This window comes from Nycticebus coucang, chromosome 3, assembly GCF_027406575.1.
Source record: "Nycticebus coucang isolate mNycCou1 chromosome 3, mNycCou1.pri, whole genome shotgun sequence".
NCBI classification, from domain to species: domain Eukaryota; kingdom Metazoa; phylum Chordata; class Mammalia; order Primates; family Lorisidae; genus Nycticebus; species Nycticebus coucang.
Window position 1 is genome coordinate 77,706,232 of NC_069782.1, and position 17,526 is coordinate 77,723,757.

At 47.9% G+C, this 17,526-nt stretch overlaps 1 protein-coding gene across 17 annotated transcripts in view; it reads right to left on the reverse strand.

Annotated features, from left to right (window-relative positions):
• The window catches only part of C3H10orf71 (chromosome 3 C10orf71 homolog), a 60,790-nt gene that overhangs the window by 18,107 nt on the left and 25,157 nt on the right, over positions 1 to 17,526 (reverse strand). For 4 of the 17 annotated variants that reach the window (XR_008378839.1, XM_053584284.1, XM_053584276.1 and 1 more), the window contains exon 2: positions 12,871 to 12,998. The gene's annotated coding sequence lies outside the window, so the exon portion shown is untranslated. The other 13 variants (XM_053584288.1, XM_053584279.1, XM_053584282.1 and 10 more) reach the window with 12 other exon arrangements.

The following is a 17,526-nucleotide window of genomic DNA, read 5'->3' on the forward strand; positions in this document are numbered from 1 at the left end:
GTTTTGTAAAAGCACATTGACTTTTGATTGGCTTTCTTTGGGCAGTGCCTCTTATGCATATAAAACGGATGGCCCTCAACCCAGGTGCTAGACTGGGAAAGCCCAGGGCGCTCACAGTGATCCCAAGGCTCCTATGCCATGGGGCAGAGCAAGGCTGGTTTAGTCCAGCCCCAGGAGTGTGATGTGGCTGGTGTTGGTGCAGGGACCCTGATGCAGCACTGGCCTGGCAGGAGTCTGAATCTTCCACAAACCATGTCACACACACAGAGGCCTCCAAACACTGCACACCCCAGGGGTTGTGCCTAAGGAAACCAGCTTTCCTGGGCTTTCTGGACCCGCAGAACTGGCGGTGAGCAGGTGGTCCAGCTGGTTGCAGGGGCTGTGTCATTCTGCAACCCTGAGGGGAGAGTCTGGAGAAGAGAGGCTTTCTCTGTGGAGCTCAGCCAACCGGCAGCTGACTTCCAGCCTGCATAACTGGTCTTGTGTGTCTAGACAGGTCATTCCCCAGAAGCTCCTGAGTGTTGCTGTGTCTGTGGTTAGAGGCCAGGAAACCTGGTTCAGGGAAGGCCAGGCCTTTTGTAACTCAGGGCAGCCCTGCACGTGAGGGTGCCTGACATCTGGCATCACAGACCTGGGGAGGTCACCCCAGTCACAGGAGAAAGGAAGACACAGCAGGAGAATGGGCCTGGGTCTGAGGAGTGCCCCACAACCTGTCGCCTCTTGACTTCCATTCCTCTTCTCTGATGACCCAGGGCAGGCCCTGCAACTTTTTATAACTGGCTCTGTGGGGCAACAAACACTGATTTGTAGCACAGTTGATTTCCAACCTGACCTTAGAGGCTGTGCTTGTGTTTGCTTTGACAGGATCCCTGGACAGAGTCTCAGTCCACAGAGGCTGAGCCACACTGCCAGCAACGCATCCTCACGCTGTTTCTGACCATGTCTTGGAGTTGGAATATTATTTAGGATCAATCCTTGGAGTTCCTGGTGGCCAGATGTGCTGGACATAGCCAGGGCAGGCAAGGTCTCCGGATGCCCCTTCCACAGGCAGGAGCTCAGGCCTGGCCCTGCTGGTGTTTCCATGTTGCTGCCTCAGGAGCTCTCTGCAGATGCCAAGGGGCCCAGCTTCGGTAGCCAGATGCCCTCTGAATGAGGGGCCCTTCGCTCCTCCTTGGAGGCTCAGAAGTGTTCCAATTTACTTTTATAGGACTAACTATGTTGGCATCAAAGGTGAAAGTAGGAGCAGGACAGATCTGAAACGGCTGGCAGCTGACCCCAAACAACTCTGCTCCCCTCCCTTATGCCTTTCCCAGAGCTGAGTGAGTATCCGTTCTACTCCACGGCTGGGAGGGGAACTGCCTGAAAGGTGGAAAGCCAGGAAGAAGAAAGGGTCAGGATGGCAGTTATGGTTTTGCTGCCTGGCCTCTGACCCTTGGCCTCCTTCTTAGACCCAAACTGGAGGGCCACACCCGCTGCAGGGTCAGGCTGGGGCAGCTGCTGGAAGATGGACACACAGCTCTTTCAGAGACGCAGGGGCCACGCAAATGTTGGGTCCCCCTGGGATCTGGGTGCAGATTTTAGCGCCGCCCTACATTTGCTGAATATAATTAACGGACACCAAGTCTGTGAGCCTCAGGTTTCTCATCTGTGAAAGGGAGCTCTCATGCTGCGCACCTCAAAGAGGCCCTCCTGACTGCATGCCCACATTGCCAAAGTTCCTGGGGGGTCAGGGAGAGTGCGCGGGCCCAGCCAGCACCTGGAGCACCTGGCTCTTTGTTTGTTATTTATTCATGCATTTGCCTTCTACCTTTCCCAGGAAATCTTGCCCCTGCTTCTGGAAATGGCATAATTCCATGAGAGAGGAATTAAATAGGCAGTCTGGGCAGGGGACGTGGCTGAAACCTGATTCTAAGGTGGTGCCAGAGTGGGCAGTCCCTTTACCACTACACCTGTAAAATTGGGGCAATAAAAACTGCTCTGCTCCAAGGTTGCCCCCTACTCTAGAGATAAGAATTTCATTTCCACGGAATTGGTCCCTCGGGCAGGCACTGCTCAGTCACTAGTCTTTTGGAGCCTCCCAGCCCATCAGGTCCCCTGTGCAATGGCCAGCTGGGGGACACCTGGACCACAAGGAGGCCCAGAAAGCCCTGGAGCCTGCCAGGCTGCTGAGAGTGAGGGAGCGCTGTGCACACCAAGTGTGCCCTTCCTCTACGGCCTCCCCAGAGCAGAAGGTTTCCCTTTACATCACAGCACACATCACAGCTCAGAGACATAGGTATCAAGGAAAATTTCATGAAGCAAAATTTGCCTTTCTTACCTGTACTGCTCTGACAATTTCCATCCTATTCCATTCTTTCATTAAAAAAAAAAAAACAACAAAACTATTTGCAACTTAGTAAGTCATTTCAGGACTCAATAATGACTTATGTGTTTTTTTTTTTAGGCTGTCCCAATTTAGGCTCCATTTCTGGCTACCTGTTTATAGTGATACTAGATTTTCATCTGGGTGGAGAATTAGAGACCCAAGGACTAAATACTGTGGCCAGATCTGGGTGAGGAGGAGACACCCCATTCTCTTTGCCCTTCCCCACTGGAAGACGGGTCCTCAGGCTGGGCCTTACCTTTCTGCTTCTGGGTTGTGACCCCAGTTGCTACACAGTGCCTGTGCCTAGCATGGGGCCATTTGTGTGTTAGATAAATGAAAGAGAAATTCCCATGTACTGAGCACCTGGTACAAAGGCACTTTATAGGGTAGGGCGCCTGGGCTCAGTGGGTAGGGAGCCAGCCCCATATGTCGAGGGTGGCAGGTTTAAACCTGGCCCTGGCCAAACTGCAACAAAAAGATAGTCGGGTGTTGTGGTGGGCACCTGTAGTCCTAGCTACTTGGGAGGCTGAGGCAAGAGAATCGCCTAAACCCAAGAGCTGGAAGTTGCTGTGAGCTGTGACACCATGACACTCTACCAAGGGTTAAAAAAAAAGGCACTTTATAACCTATTGTTATTGATTAATATTTATTGATTATTATTTAGTTAATATTCACAGAAGCATCATGAGGCAGAAATTACTCTTGTTCTTTATAGAGGAGGAGCATGGAGTGTAGAGTTTAATACCTAGTGATGTGGGGCTCAAATCTGGGGCTGCTGGAGAGGGGATCCCTGCCATCTGTATTTAATTCATTGACTGCCACACTAGAAAAAAATTTTTCCTTGGGACCATGGTGTTTTGTTACAAAAATAGAATAAAAACTCTGAAAACAAAATGATTCTTTCTAGTTCAATAAAAATTTTGTTATTTTTTTTATTGTTTTCTACGCATGAGTTATAAGATATTCACAGGGCACTAGAATCCATGTTTACACTGCATGCCATATGAGTTGTATGTGACTCATGATATACTTAGTAAGTTTGTTTCTGAGATTTGCGTCTTTTGTCATTCCACAAGTATTTGTGTCTGGAGTGGAGCTTGGGTGGTCCTGGAAGGCGACCTCTGAATCATACCCCTTAAGTAGGGGCAACGATGCCACAGTGCACGGACTGTCAGATGGATTTCATTCAAAGAGCTGGGGGCAAATATTCAAGATGAAATGTACAGTCAGAAGTTATGGTAATTGGAGAACATAGCCAAGCACGTGTGGTGCTCTAGCAGGCCGGCTAGAGCAGGGTGACAGGAGGGGGGAAGACAAGCCCACTGGCAGTGGAAACAGTGAGCAGAGGTTTCACAGCACACAGGGCGTGCCAAGGATCTCCGTGCCTATCTACCAGTTCTGTATGCTTCACTAGGTCCCAGGCTCAAAACTAGTGTGAGTTAAATACAATTCACACCACAATGAATGAATTAAAGAGCTCCTCCAGCAACTTCTGAAACATCTCTGCTCAGCACCACACTGCCCCTTTGGGGAGCCATCTGTCCCTGGCCACCCTGCAGCCCCACACTCTTACCCTTAGAGCGCATCTTGAGACACAGGATGCCCTTCTGTTCCCTCCCCCACCATACCTAGGATTCTATAGCACGAGGTGCAAAGATCTTGAGACCCTGCCCTGCCCCTTACCTACTGGAGCACAGGCCTCTATAGTTACCAGATTCAGAATCAGACAGGTTTTGGACAAGCCACTCAATTTACCTTAGTCTTGTTTTGGTAACCTTGGGTCTAGCTAAAGGCGCATCCCTGGGAGTTCCTAAGGCAGACTAGGAGGCTGATGCTCGGGGAAACCTCTTTTGGATTAGAAAATGATTGTTGCAGGGTGATTGTAACTTATGGACCAAACTCCACCTTGGAGAGACTTGTCTAGAGAGGAGCCCACTTAAGGGGATCCTGGAAGAAGAGGCATTTGGATTTATTGGGAGTGGGGATGTTCCTCAGCAGCCAGCCTCTTTCTAGACCCTGGGAAGAGAGCCAGGCAATACGGGGAGGGGAGCATGCCAGGCTTGGCAGAGAGAGGAGGCCTCTCCAGAACCATGACACTTCTCTGTGCACCCAGTCCCCCCATCTGTAAACTGGCACCATTGGGCTGATGACATGGGCAGAGAAGCAGAGCCGGAAACACCATCCCCGAGCACCAGTGCCCCAATGGACAGTCCCACACATCAGTCCTGCTTACTGAGCTCCTGTCATTTGCCATACACCGTGTATCTACAACCTTGCTTGATGGTCATAGCTGCCAAGTTATGTAGAACTGCTGCCAAAAGAATTTTAGATGGAGACATTGAAGATCAGAGAGGTTGATAAATGAGTTCAAGGTCACACAGCCTGAGAGAAGCAGAGCCAGGATGCAGGGAGATAAGGGATGGGGTGATTGATGCTTGGTGAGGACGGGGTGGCAGCCTCTCTGCAGGCACCGTTGTTTCTGTCTCTCTCTGATGTTCTTGTCCCTCCAAGGAGCATTTGCTTTAGTAAAGCCAGATGGAGTGTCCATTGGATCCAGCTCTCCTGTAGAAGCCACTTCCCTGCCCTGGGTGCCAGGAAGCTGTATACAGAGCACACCTGGGAATTCCTAAAGCCTAAAGCACAGGTCAGAAGCAGGTGGATCCCACACTCCTGCTGGAGGAGGCTGAGAAGTAGATGGAAGGTGGTCTCCATTCTTTCTCTAACACACTAAGAATTGAGAAGTGGGCTCAGCCAGGGAGGGGAAAGGAACGGAAAGAGCCTCCTTGCTGTGGGGACATGGTCTGGAAAAGCTGATCAAACTGCCTTCTTCATGCAGTTCCTCATGGCAAGAAAGAGGGTCACATGTGGACCCACAGGTTATACTTCTAAAATTTAAAGCTGAAAGATGTTTGCCCAACAACCACGGTTATTTAAACCTATGGCTGTGTTGATGTGAAAACGTCAGCTTCTTGAAGCACCTCGTCCATGTTTGAGAATAATTCCTTTCCTAAGGCAGGATGCTGCCACTTCTCAGGATGCCCAGGGGGCTTGTCAAACAGTACTGGGTCACCCTCAGGACTCAGGAGGACCGAGGGTCCTGAGACCACGCCTGCAGAAGGCTGCTCCAGGTCTGAAGTAGTTGGAGGTTGCACTGATAAGTCTTGGCCTCTTGGGCCACTGGGGTCTGATGGCTATCATGGCCATGGCTTGTGCTGTCTGCCCTCATCCTGCACCTGACGCTGAGGCATTGCTGTGTGGGCAGAACATTACTTCCCTCTAGGGCCAGGCCCTTTACTCCTAGTATTGAAGGTGCTCAGATTCATGACCCTCATGGCACAGGGGGGAGGTAATCATGATATGAAAATGCCTGGTGGTCACCATGGGTCACCTCCTGCAGGGTGCCAGCTGCTCTCCAGCTGAGCAATGGGAGTGTGAATCAGCTGGAGCACTGGGCTTAGGACAGACCTTAGGAAGATACAGACCAATGCTGCAGTTTAAACAACAGAAAGAAAATCACAAACAGGACAGCCAAATGCAGAAAGCAGTTCTTGTATTTCTACCCCGTGCCCAGTGCTTTTCATATATTTGCTCGCAGGACTCTGAGTTGGAGCTATTATGATCCTCATTTTACAGAGGAGGAAGTTGGGACTGGGAGACTTGCTGAGAAATGGCAGAGCTGACCTGCGAGCCTGGGTTTGCCTGTCCTATAGCCCCAGCAGAGTTCATCTTGGGCAGCTTCTGGAAGGTCTAAGAAGCTTGGTGAAGCTTGTGTACCCCCTTGGGCATTCTTGGCTTTTCCAATAACACTTTTGACCCTTCAGTGAGTGGTATGGCTTCCTTGCTAGAGAATGCACTGGGTCATAGTGTCCCCTAGCTATAGGGAGGTGGTGAGGATAAACCTGGGCTTTGGATTCTGATCTCAAGTTGAAGTCTCAGCCCCTCCCTAACTCTGCATCCCTGTGCAAGTTTCTTCACACATCTAAACCTCAGTCCCTGCCTTTCTGAAGGCACGGGTAAGGTTCCATGCTGGAGGATGGAGAGAATAAAGCCAGACATTCTACAGTTCTATACAAAGAGGACAGAGCCAGTGCCTGCCACAGGGAAGCGAGGGTAAGAAGTGGCTCTGATCTGGCAGGACTAAACTCCAGGCCCTTGGCCTCTGCAGCCTTGGGGCCTAACATGCCTCTGTGAGGGGCTGATGGGGCCAGACGGGGGGACAAGCTGGTATTGCGGCTATGGCCTGGAGGCCTCAGGCCAGGGCAAGCCATGAGGCAGCTCCACCATGACCTGGCCATGACCCCATCCTTGCAGGTGGGGCTTGGCAGTGCCAGGTCTGAAATCAGGCTCCAGAAATACAGGGAGTGGGGGTAGTGCAGGGCAGGCTGGGGAACACCTTCAGAGGCTTCTATAGTAATCTAGGACCCCCTCTTTCCCCTGCCCCCACTCAAACTTCAGGTAGAGGCTTTGATAATGGGAGGTGGACGAGACAGAACCCTGCCCTGAGCTTAGACTTGCAGCACAAGCCCACCCATAGAGATGTCTCTCAGGGAATGGAGGAACCAATTGAGGCAAAGGAAGAGGGCCCAGAGTGGGGAGGCCTGAAGGAGCCCCTAGGATCCTGCAGAAGCCATGTGCCGGCACCTCTATGGGATTCAGAAGCCCTTTTCGGGTCCCAGCTGCCTGACTTAGGTTCACATCCTACCTGAGGCTGACCCTGACCCTGACCCTCAGGTATTTGTCACATAGAGGATGGAGGCCGTTGAGAAAGGCCATGCCCATTATCATACACCATGGTCCAGAAGGAACTCACTTCCTGTTAGGATAGGGAGGGCTCTCAAGTCTTAGACATTCAGGTTGTTAGACCCCTTTCCATCTCATTACCCAGGATGTCCTAGGAGGGCTTGGAGGGTAAGGCATTCGCACCAAACCGTCTCCAATCTTCAGAACACAGGTCCACTGAGAAGTAGCTGCGCCTCCACCTTGATATCAGGGGCTGTGTATTACTCACACTGCTCTACACGTGCAGAATGATTTGCACTGGGTGACACGTCTCCATGCCAGCCTGGGCTCCATTCACTCATTTCTGGCTCTTTCCTGACTATGCTGCTCCACCGAGCTCTGTCCTTCCCCCTCCATACCCCAGCAGCTAGGGTCATGGACCCCTGGGAAGCAAGTAGAAATTAAGACATGTTTTGGGTTTTCTCAACCCACTAAATGAAACGTAAGATTGAGGCCTATGGACCAGCTGGGTTTGATGACATGGAGTTTAAACCCGCAAATGAAAAGAAAACTTAGACCCACTCCACCCTCCAGGGGTCCTGCTGGGCAGGTCAGCACCGTGTGCCTGCAGGGTGGCCTTGACTTACAGCCCTTGCTTCTCTTCAGGAACCCTGGGCAGATGGAGTGAAGCCCCAGTAGCCAATGAAGAAGACAGCTCAGTCTCGGTGCCACTGGCAGGTAACCTCTGGCAGAGACTGGAGGAATAGGGCCATTTCAAGACATGAGGCTTCTCTTTAATAAGGGTTTCCATGCCTTCCTTAGGGTCAGGAGCAAAGAAGCAGAAAGTGCAGACACCTGCCTGAGTTCTGGTGAAAAGGCATCAAGGGAGAAGAATGCAAAGGTGGCTCTGCCTGTCCCTGTCTCCTTCCAACAGCTCTCTCCACTTCCAGGGGAGCCCAACTCCTCTGCTTTTAGGACACAGCTTCCCATCAGCCCTCTTCCTCCCAGCACACACAGGGATGTCTGCCCAATGAGCTTCTGGTCACCCAAGAGCAGGCACAATTGTTCCACCCCGAAGACCCAGAGGCAGATGCATGTTGGACTTGATCACCCAGAGATGGCTATTTATAAACCACCCCGATAAGCACAATCTGCCCAGCTCAGCCCAGGACACATGGACATGCTGTGTATCTGGTGATTCCACAGCTAAAGTAACCCTCTCAGCAGCACAACAGCAGACTGGACATTTCTTAAACCAGGCAGACCTGAAAAGTGGGCCCAGGGGAGGGACAGGAGGCACTAGAGCCAGACGCCACTGGTCCTGAAGTGGCTGGCTCACAGCCTATTCTAACAGCAAGAAGTTTCACCGACTTTTAAAAGATTTTGTAATAAATGCACCTATCTCAAGAAATATTCTTGTACTGCAAGGGTCTGCAAACTTTTTCTGTAAAGGGCCACATGATAAATGTTTTCAGTTTCGTAGGTTATACAGTCTCTGCTGGTGTAGGGTGAAAGCAGCCACAGACAATATGCAAATGAACAATTGTGGCTGTGTGCCAATAAAACTTTATTTACAAAACCAGACATCCAGGCTGCAGTTTACCAACCACTACTATAAAGGGAACTCGAATGCTAGAAAACTAGACCTCATCTAACACACACATTTGTTTAATCTACTGTTCAGGTTCCTATACTTAAGGAGGTATTTTAAAATCCTAAATAGTAATTCTTCTTAAGACTTTGTAGCTTAAAAGCATAGTCAACACTGCTCTTCTCAATCAATCATCAATTCTTCTCCACCAGAAAAAACAAAGGGAGATGACTTTAGGGTTAGTCAAGTCCATGCTGAGAGGGTCTGGTGGGGGCTCTCCCAGGGTATGTGAGAATGGGCAGCCTATGGAGGGGTTGCTTTGGGGACACACATGCTCACAGAGTCCAGGAGCCACAAGGTCCCAATCACCAATTTTCCCCTCTTAGAGCTGGTGTGACCCTGCCAGATCAAGTCCTGGGGGAAACCAGAGCCTCCTTCACTCTGACTGCTGTAAAACCTGTGACCATGGGGTCACCCCCATTTGGCAGTGCAGGGTCCTGAGCACATCCACAGCCATGTGGGAGCAGAGCGCCCTGACAGACAACACATAAGGACAAAGCCACATGTGTAGGCATCACGGCGCCTGTGCATGGTCCACAGGCACATGGTCTACCATGGGAACCCCCTCCCCAGCTGACCCAGGACACACACACTCCGCCCTGCACCGAACCCTCACATCAGACTACATCTCCAACTCACCACCGGCCCAGCACAAATGTCCCTTCTGCCATGAGCGTGGGCAGTCCTGCCTACGCAAAGGAGCCGGACAAGTGTCTGGACTGTACCTTCCGTTCTCTGAATGTCCCGGCAGTTTGCTCTTCAGGCTTCCCCAGAAACAGGAGGCAACTCCAGCTCTGCCCTGCAGCCAACACTTCTTCCCTCCTTAGACGGGCTGCCCAAAGACGAAAGGACAGTGGACTCAAGACCCGATCCTCCTATTTCTCACAAACCTACCCACCTGAGGAAAATCAGTGAGCAGAAGCCTGCCAGACACTGGAAGTCCGAGAATCTTACCTCACTAGAGACCCAGCCTGGGGAGACCAAATGGTGCTCTTGGTGGGGAAGAGGCAAACAGTCCGCACTGCAACACCCGCGTGGTGTCGAGTAACAGTCAGATTAAACAAACAGCCTCAGCAGCTATTTTTACATCCAGATCAGCCACGAGTAATAGATAACTTTGGGAGTGAGAAATTGCTTGCTGCTTAGCAGGACCCTAACCACGATTCCAGTTTCAATCCAGAATGATTTCTAAAGCTATTCCAGCACCTAGAGTGAAATAAAAATATCCCAAGGTGGGAAGGAAAACATTTGTTTGGGGAAACATTAAAAACAGGATAGCGTGTGTCTTGGAGCCAGTGCCCGGAGGCCTGCTGATGTCCCGGGGCAGAAATAGCCCGTTTCATCATCGGCTCTGGACGACCACAGCCTGCATTCCTCGAGTAAGGAGCCATACTCTGTTGTGCTTTTGGAGCAAAATAATATGTCCAGCTGCAGGCTGAAGGAAGGCCAGGCTGGGTTTCAGGGACAGAGTTGCACAAGGATATGGAATAACCAGGGAAGAGGCAAGGTAAGTATCCACTCAGTGAACTTGGCCATGGCAAGCTCAGTTGTTTGCATGATCCAAGTGCCAGTAGACAAGTCCCATTTTGCCAGGCAAGGGCTCCCCACTTCCATCTCTGGGAGGGGCTGGCCCCATACCCCCACGTTAGGCTCACGCCTGCCTTCCCAGGAGCTGCTTGGTGTCTCAGTCTGGCCTCCCGCCCAATGTCTGCAGATCCCCAAACCTGCCATGCCTCTCTCCTGCCGTGCCAGCTCCCAGGTTGCCCTCCTTATCCTCCCAAGCTGGCCTCCTAGGAGTTTGCTCACTGCCGGGATTTAGTGCAAGATTTTGTCTTTCTTTCCAAGAGCCTCCTCTCTGGCTCCACTGCCCGTGACCTGAGAAAGTGGAGTTGACTTGTCTCCCTAGGTGCCCAACTCTGTGAAATGCTCATGCCCCTGGAAGTCTGTAGCATACCGTATCCCTGGATCTATTTGCAGACTGCTGCTTCTGCAGCCCGTGGTTTCTTCAAGGGCAGCAGTCTCAGTCCTGGCCCCAACTTGGGGCCCGGCAGCACTGTCAGCCTTCAACCTGAGGGCAGCCAGAGTCACAGGGACCTGGATCTATGCACTAATGTCCAAACCAAGTCAGAAAGAACAGCTCCTCATTGCCCTGCAGAACAAGGTGTCAGAGCTCAAACAGCTGGGGTAGCCAGACCCTCCCCCTCCCCAGAGCCTGGAGATTTGCCTTTTGCCCTGGGAGCTTCAGGATCTTGCTACAAGGATGCCTTTTCCCTGCACAACACGCAGAACTGGTTCAAGGGAGCCCAAAGTGAACCCCTCAATTTTACCCACCCATCGACCTCCCCTGCTTGCCAAAACAAACACCACCCAATATGGCAGATGAAAATATCAACTTAAGATGTGAGCCAACATTTTAAAATAGTACCCAGGATTTGGAGCCCTGGCTCCATTGTTCCCTGGCCATCTGATACGGGTCAAATACTTAACCTTTCTGAACCTCAGTTTGCCGATCTCTGAGGTGGAGTGTCTGTGCTCTGTAGGTTGAGGATCAGAGGAGTTCATGTACACATACACGCTTCTATCTTGCAAAGCTTTCCAAACGCTAGTTGTTTGTTACTTTTCCCCTATGATTTTTGACACATCCTCAACCATTCGTATCGACATTTACTTAATATTTTCCTTTAAAGAAAATTTAAATCCACTTGCTTTCTTTTTGAATGGAGCTTTATGGGAAACAATAATACCTGATTTGATAATGGATTTGATCTTCATTTTTTCCCTATTGTACATTGAAACAAATTCATAGCCAATTCATATGTCATCTGTTTGACCCCATTTTGTCCAGATGTTAGGAAATGTTGCATTACTGAATCTCATTTTATGGATGAGGTCACTTTGTGGGGTGGGTAACATGAGCTGAAAGACTCAGCAGGGCCCCTGATTTTCCTGACTTGCTTTCTTTTTTTTTTTTTTTTATTGTTGGGGATTCATTGAGGGTACAATAAGCCAGTTACACTGATTACAATTGTTAGGTAAAGTCCCTCTTGCAATCATGTCTTGCCCCCATAAAGTGTGACACACACTAAGGCCCCACCCCCCTTTCTATTCCTCCTCAATACCTTTCATCCTCAGCTTACTCTTAATTGTTTACAGGTAAACAACATGACCTCATGCCTTGTTTGAGATCCTAGAAATGGTTAGTTTTGTTCTGCTGCAGGAGCTGATGGGGTTTGCTTGGAGTGGCTTCTTGGGAAAGGAAGACTTCAAGGATGAGGATGGTGAGGGGAACATTCAGGGGCTGGTGGAGGCAGGCAGCTTTGTCAATGACGTCAGAAGAAGGCATCCGAGAGACTGATAAACACGGTCGGCCCAGCAAGGGCCTGACCTCAGAGCAGGCAGCCCTCACAGCTTGGCTGGAGGCTCCAGCCAGCCAGCTGGGGCACTGCTGACCCCTGCAGAATCTTCTCCTAGAAAATGCCTCCATTTGTCCCATGCTATAGACCCCCACATCTGCACCAGTTACAGTGGGGGACACCAGTGTGGACCATTCCTGGCAGGAAAACACAGCCAGCGAACTCAGCCCAGGCTTTCGACCAAGACCCAGGGTCTGCATGGCCTGGGGCTGGCATCTGTCCAAGTGACTGGCCCAAGAAAAGTGACCACTCTCTTCCAGTCCAGAGCTGTGAGCTACATGGAAAGAATGTGAATGAAGACACAATTCTAAATGTAGAATCATGGATGCTATGTGAGCCAGTGTGCTCCCTCCCTGTCCAGAAAAACAAGGCCTGCTTGTACATTCTGCAAGAGCATAAATAAAGCTGTCCTCAGGCAGTGTGCTGCGGTGTCCCATCATTGCAGTGACTCCACTGGCTACGACCCTCAGCCAAGCCTCTGGGACACTGTGAGGACAGCACATTGGCGTGGTGGTATGGGGAAAAGCGGTCTAGCTATTGCCTTGATGCACATGGTGATCCCTAACTTAATTTTGCAGCAAATTTAATCTGTTATGCACCTGTATTAATAAAAGATATTCAAAAGCTGGCAATGAGGGCAATGCAGAATGGGTCCTACAGGCCAATTTTTGGTTCTGGATATTTGAAGCTCACATCCCTGCAAATAACATGAGCCCACTCACCTGCCTCTTCTACCCTTGCGTCCTGGTTATACATGGCTTCTTGTAGGAAGACATTTCTTCACCAGGGCCAGGATTTCTTGAGGAGTCATTTGTATAACTTTCTTCAGGAGGTTGGTGCATTTGCCTGTCTTAATAAAAGTAACGAGAACAATGGCAAAATGAAAATGCTGGTCGACACACACGGAATGCTTACTGTGTCCCCTGAACAGTCCTTACATAAATTAATCTACACACCACATACTCTTGTTCTTAGGTCCCAGCACGATTTTGTTTCATCCCCATGAATTGCTACCTGCCAGGGAACTAAAACAAGACTAGGGGAACTGATATTCCTGAGCACCCATTGTGTGCCAAGAAGACACCTTCTGTGCTTTGTTCCATATAATCCGCACTCTGTCCTTGTGTGACGGTATCTAATGCTTCTTCTGTCCAGAGGAGGTAACAGAGGTCCTGGGATGCCATGTAGCCAACGGTGGCTGTGCAGATGCAGAGAGGGTTTACCACCTGCCTGTCTAGCCAGTATGTCATCATTGTATCCCCAGCTTACCACTCCACCAGCCCAACCTCAGGACACAGCCTCCTTCTACCCAAAGCCTGGCAGGGCACCTCCTCAGCTGCTGATTGGTTATGGGAACCATGGGATTCTGTGCCCTAGTGTGGGCATAGTACATGTGTGTCCCCAGGGCTGATGGCAAAGATGTGCATCACTACAGAGGGCTACTGCTGGGCTCCTGGTCAGTTGGAGTACTAAGCTGGTGCCCATGCAGAGGGAAGCTGCCTGCTAATGCCCACCCAGTGCCCAGCTTAGAGGGCTGGATGGATGGGAGGAGGGTGCTGTTTGTAGCTCATAGCTTGAAAACAGCCACAGACCCAAGACACCAAGGCCTCTTCTGCCTGGCTGCTGTCCTCACCTTCTGACCAGCCTGGTGCCAGGATGGCAACTGTTACAGTGAACTGAGGCTATCCTGGCCAGGGGCCTCTTCTCAAGGCCTTCCTTTAGGATTCTTTGCTTGGGACTTTACAATGGATGTCTTAAACAAAAGAAACAGAATCTACACTGTGAAATAAAGTAAATCTGGTTTTTAAAATGCAAACATAACAAAGCCAAGGTGACCAGCTGAGAGGTTCGTGTTCCTGTGGACCTGGAGTCTCGATAGCTCGTTTTTGCACACAGAGGGAGTCTGGTAATCCAGAGTTAAGAGGAGCAACCAAAAAATAGCCAGGCGTTGTGGTGGGCCCCTGTAGTCCCAGCTACTCGGGAGGCTGAGGCAAGAGAATCGCTGAAGCCCAGGAGTTGGAGGTTGCTGTGAGCTGTGTGATGCCATGGCACTCTACCGAGGGCTATAAAGTGAGACTCTATCTCTACAAAAAAAAAAAAAAGGTAGCTCCTAAAATTGAGAGCAAACTTAAAATGAACTTAATGTGTTGGTAGCATAATTTCATAGAGGGGAATTAAATCACATGTTTTTAAAATATAGTAATTCGCATATACAAAGGCTACTGATTTGTGGACATTGATTTTATATCCTGAAACATTACTGTATTTTTTGATGACTTCTAGGAGTCTTGTGGTTGAGTCCTTGGGATTCTCCAGTATAAGATCATGTCATCAGCAAAGAGGGAGAGTTTGACCTCCTCTGCTCCCATTTAGATTCCCTTTATTTCCTTGTCTTGCCTAATTGTATTGGCTAGAACTTCCAGCACTATGTTGAATAGTAAAGGTGACAGAGGACAACCTTGTCTGGTTCCAGTTCTAAGAGGAAAAGCTTTCAGTTTTACTCCATTCAGTAAAATATTGGCTGTGGGTTTGTCATAGATAGCTTCAATCAGTTTTAGAAATGTGCCACCTATGCCTATACTCTTTAGTGTTCTAATTAGAAAAGGATGCTGGATTTTATCAAATGCTTTTTCTGCATCTATTGAGAGGATCATATGGTCTTTATTTTTGCCTCTGTTAATCTGGTGGATAACGTTTATGGACTTGCGTATGTTAAACCAGCCTTGCATCCCTGGGATGAAACCTACTTGATCATGATGTATGACTTTTTTGATGATAAGCTGTAATGTATTGGCTAGGATTTTGTTGAGACTTTTTGCATCTATATTCATGAGTGAGATTGGTCTGAAATTCTCCTTTTTGGTTGGGTCTTTTCCTGGTTTTGGTATCAGCGTGATGGTTGCTTCATAGAATGTGTTGGGGAAGATTCCTTCTTCCTCGATTATTTGGAATAATTTCTGCAGTACAGGAATAAGGTCTTCCTTGAAGGTTTGATAGAATTCTGGTGTGAAGCCATCTGGATCAGGGCATGTTTTGGTTGGAAGATTTTTTATTGTTTCTTTAATCTCAGTGCTTGAAATTGGTCTGTTCAGGAGCTCTATTTCTTCCTGGCTGAGTCTAGGGAGAGGGTGTGATTCCAAATATTGATCCATTTCCTTCCCATTGTCAAATTTCTGGGCATAGAGTTTCTGGTAGTATTCAGAGATGATCTCTTGTATCTCTGTGGGATCAGTTGTTATTTCCCCTTTATCATTTCTGATTGAGGTTACTAGAGATTTTACTTTTCTATTTCTAGTTAGTCTGGCCAATGGTTTATCTATTTTATTTATTTTTTCAAAAAACCAACTCCTTGTTTCATTAATTTTCTGAATAATTCTTTTGTTTTCAATTTCATTGATCTTTTATATGATTTTTGGAGATTTCTTTTCTTCTACTGAGTTTAGGCTTAGATTGTTCTTCTTTTTCCAACTCCATAAGATGGCTTATGAGTTTGTTGATGCACTCTCTTTCTGTTTTTCGAATGTAGGCATCTAAAGCGATGAATTTTCCTCTCAAAACTGCTTTTGCAGTATCCCACAGGTTTTGTACCTTCATTGTTGTTATGCTCAAGGAAGTTAATAATTTCCTGTTTTATTTCTTCCTGCACCCATCTGTTATTCAACAGAAGATTGTTTAATGTCCATGTCTTTGTGTGGGGTTGAACATTTTTGTTAGAGTTGAGTTCCACTGTTAGGGCCTTATGGTTTGAGAAGATACAAGGTAAAATTTTAATTCTTTTGATTCTGTTGATATTTGTTTTGTGTCCCAGGATATGATCAATTTTGGAGAATGTTCCATGGGGTGATGAGAAGAATGTATATTCTTTATCTTTGGGATGAAGTGTTCTATATGCGTCTATCAAGCACAGTTGTTCTAGGGTCTCATTTAAATCTCTTATATCTCTGTTTAATTTCTGTTTAGAGGATCTGTCCAGCTTTGTAAGAGGAGTGTTAAAGTCCCCTGTTATTATGGTATTATTGGATATCATATTCCAATATCCACAAGTCAGTAGCCTTTGTATATGCCAATAACATTGAAGATGAGAATCTAATTAAGTACACAATTCCCTTCACCATAGTTTCAAAGAAGATGAAAAACCTAGGAATATACCTAACGAAGGAGGTGAAGGACCTCTATAAAGAAAATTATGAAATCCTCAGAAAGGAAATAGCAGAGGATTTTAACAAATGAAAGAACACACCATGTTCATGGATGGGCAGAATCAACATTGTTAAAATGTCTATACTTCCCAAAGCAATCTACCTATTCAATACCATTCCTATCAAAATACCAACATCGTACTGTCAAGATTTGGAGAAAATGATTCTGTGTTTTGTATGGAACCAGAAAAAACCCCGTATAGCTAAGGCAGTTCTTAGTAATAAAAATAAAGCTGGGGGCATCAGCATACCAGATTTTAGTCTGTACTATAAAGCCATAGTGGTCAAGACAGCATGGTACTGGCACAAAAACAGAGACATAGACACTTGGAATCGAATTGAAAACCAAGAAATGAAACTAACATCTTACAACCACCTAATCTTTGATAAACCAAACAAGAACTTACCTTGGGGGAAAGACTCCCTATTCAATAAATGGTGTTGGGAGAACTGGATGTCTACATGTAAAAGACTGAAACTGGACCCCCACCTTTCCCCACTCACAAAAATTGATTCAAGATGGATAAAGGACTTAAATTTAAGGCATGAAACAGTAAAAATCCTCAAAGAAAGCATAGGAAAAACACTGGAAGATATTGGCCCAGGGAAAGACTTCATGAAGAAGACTGCCATTGCAATTGCAATAACAACAAAAATGAACAAATGGGACTTTTTAAACTGAAAAGCTTCTGTACAGCCAAGGAGACAACCAAAGCAAAGAGACAACCTACACAATGGGAAAGCATATTTGCATATTTTGAATCAGACAAAAACTTGATTACTACGATCTATAGAGGACTCAAATTAATCCACATGAAAAAAGCCAGGAATCCCATATATCAATGGGCAAGAGACATGAATAGAACCTTCTCTAAAGAAGACAGACGAATGGCTAACAAACATATGAAAAAATGTTCATCATCCCTATATATTAGAGAAATGCAAATCAAAACCACCCTGACATACCGTCTAACCCCAGTGAGAATGGCCCACATCACAAAATCTCAAAACTGCAGATGCTGGCATAGATATGGAGAGAAGGGAACACTTTTACACTGCTGGTGGGACTGCAAACTAGTACAACCCTTCTGGAAGGAAGTATGGAGAAACCTCAAAGCACTCAAGCTAGACCTCCCATTTGATCCTGCAATCCCATTAACTGGGCATCTACCCAGAAGG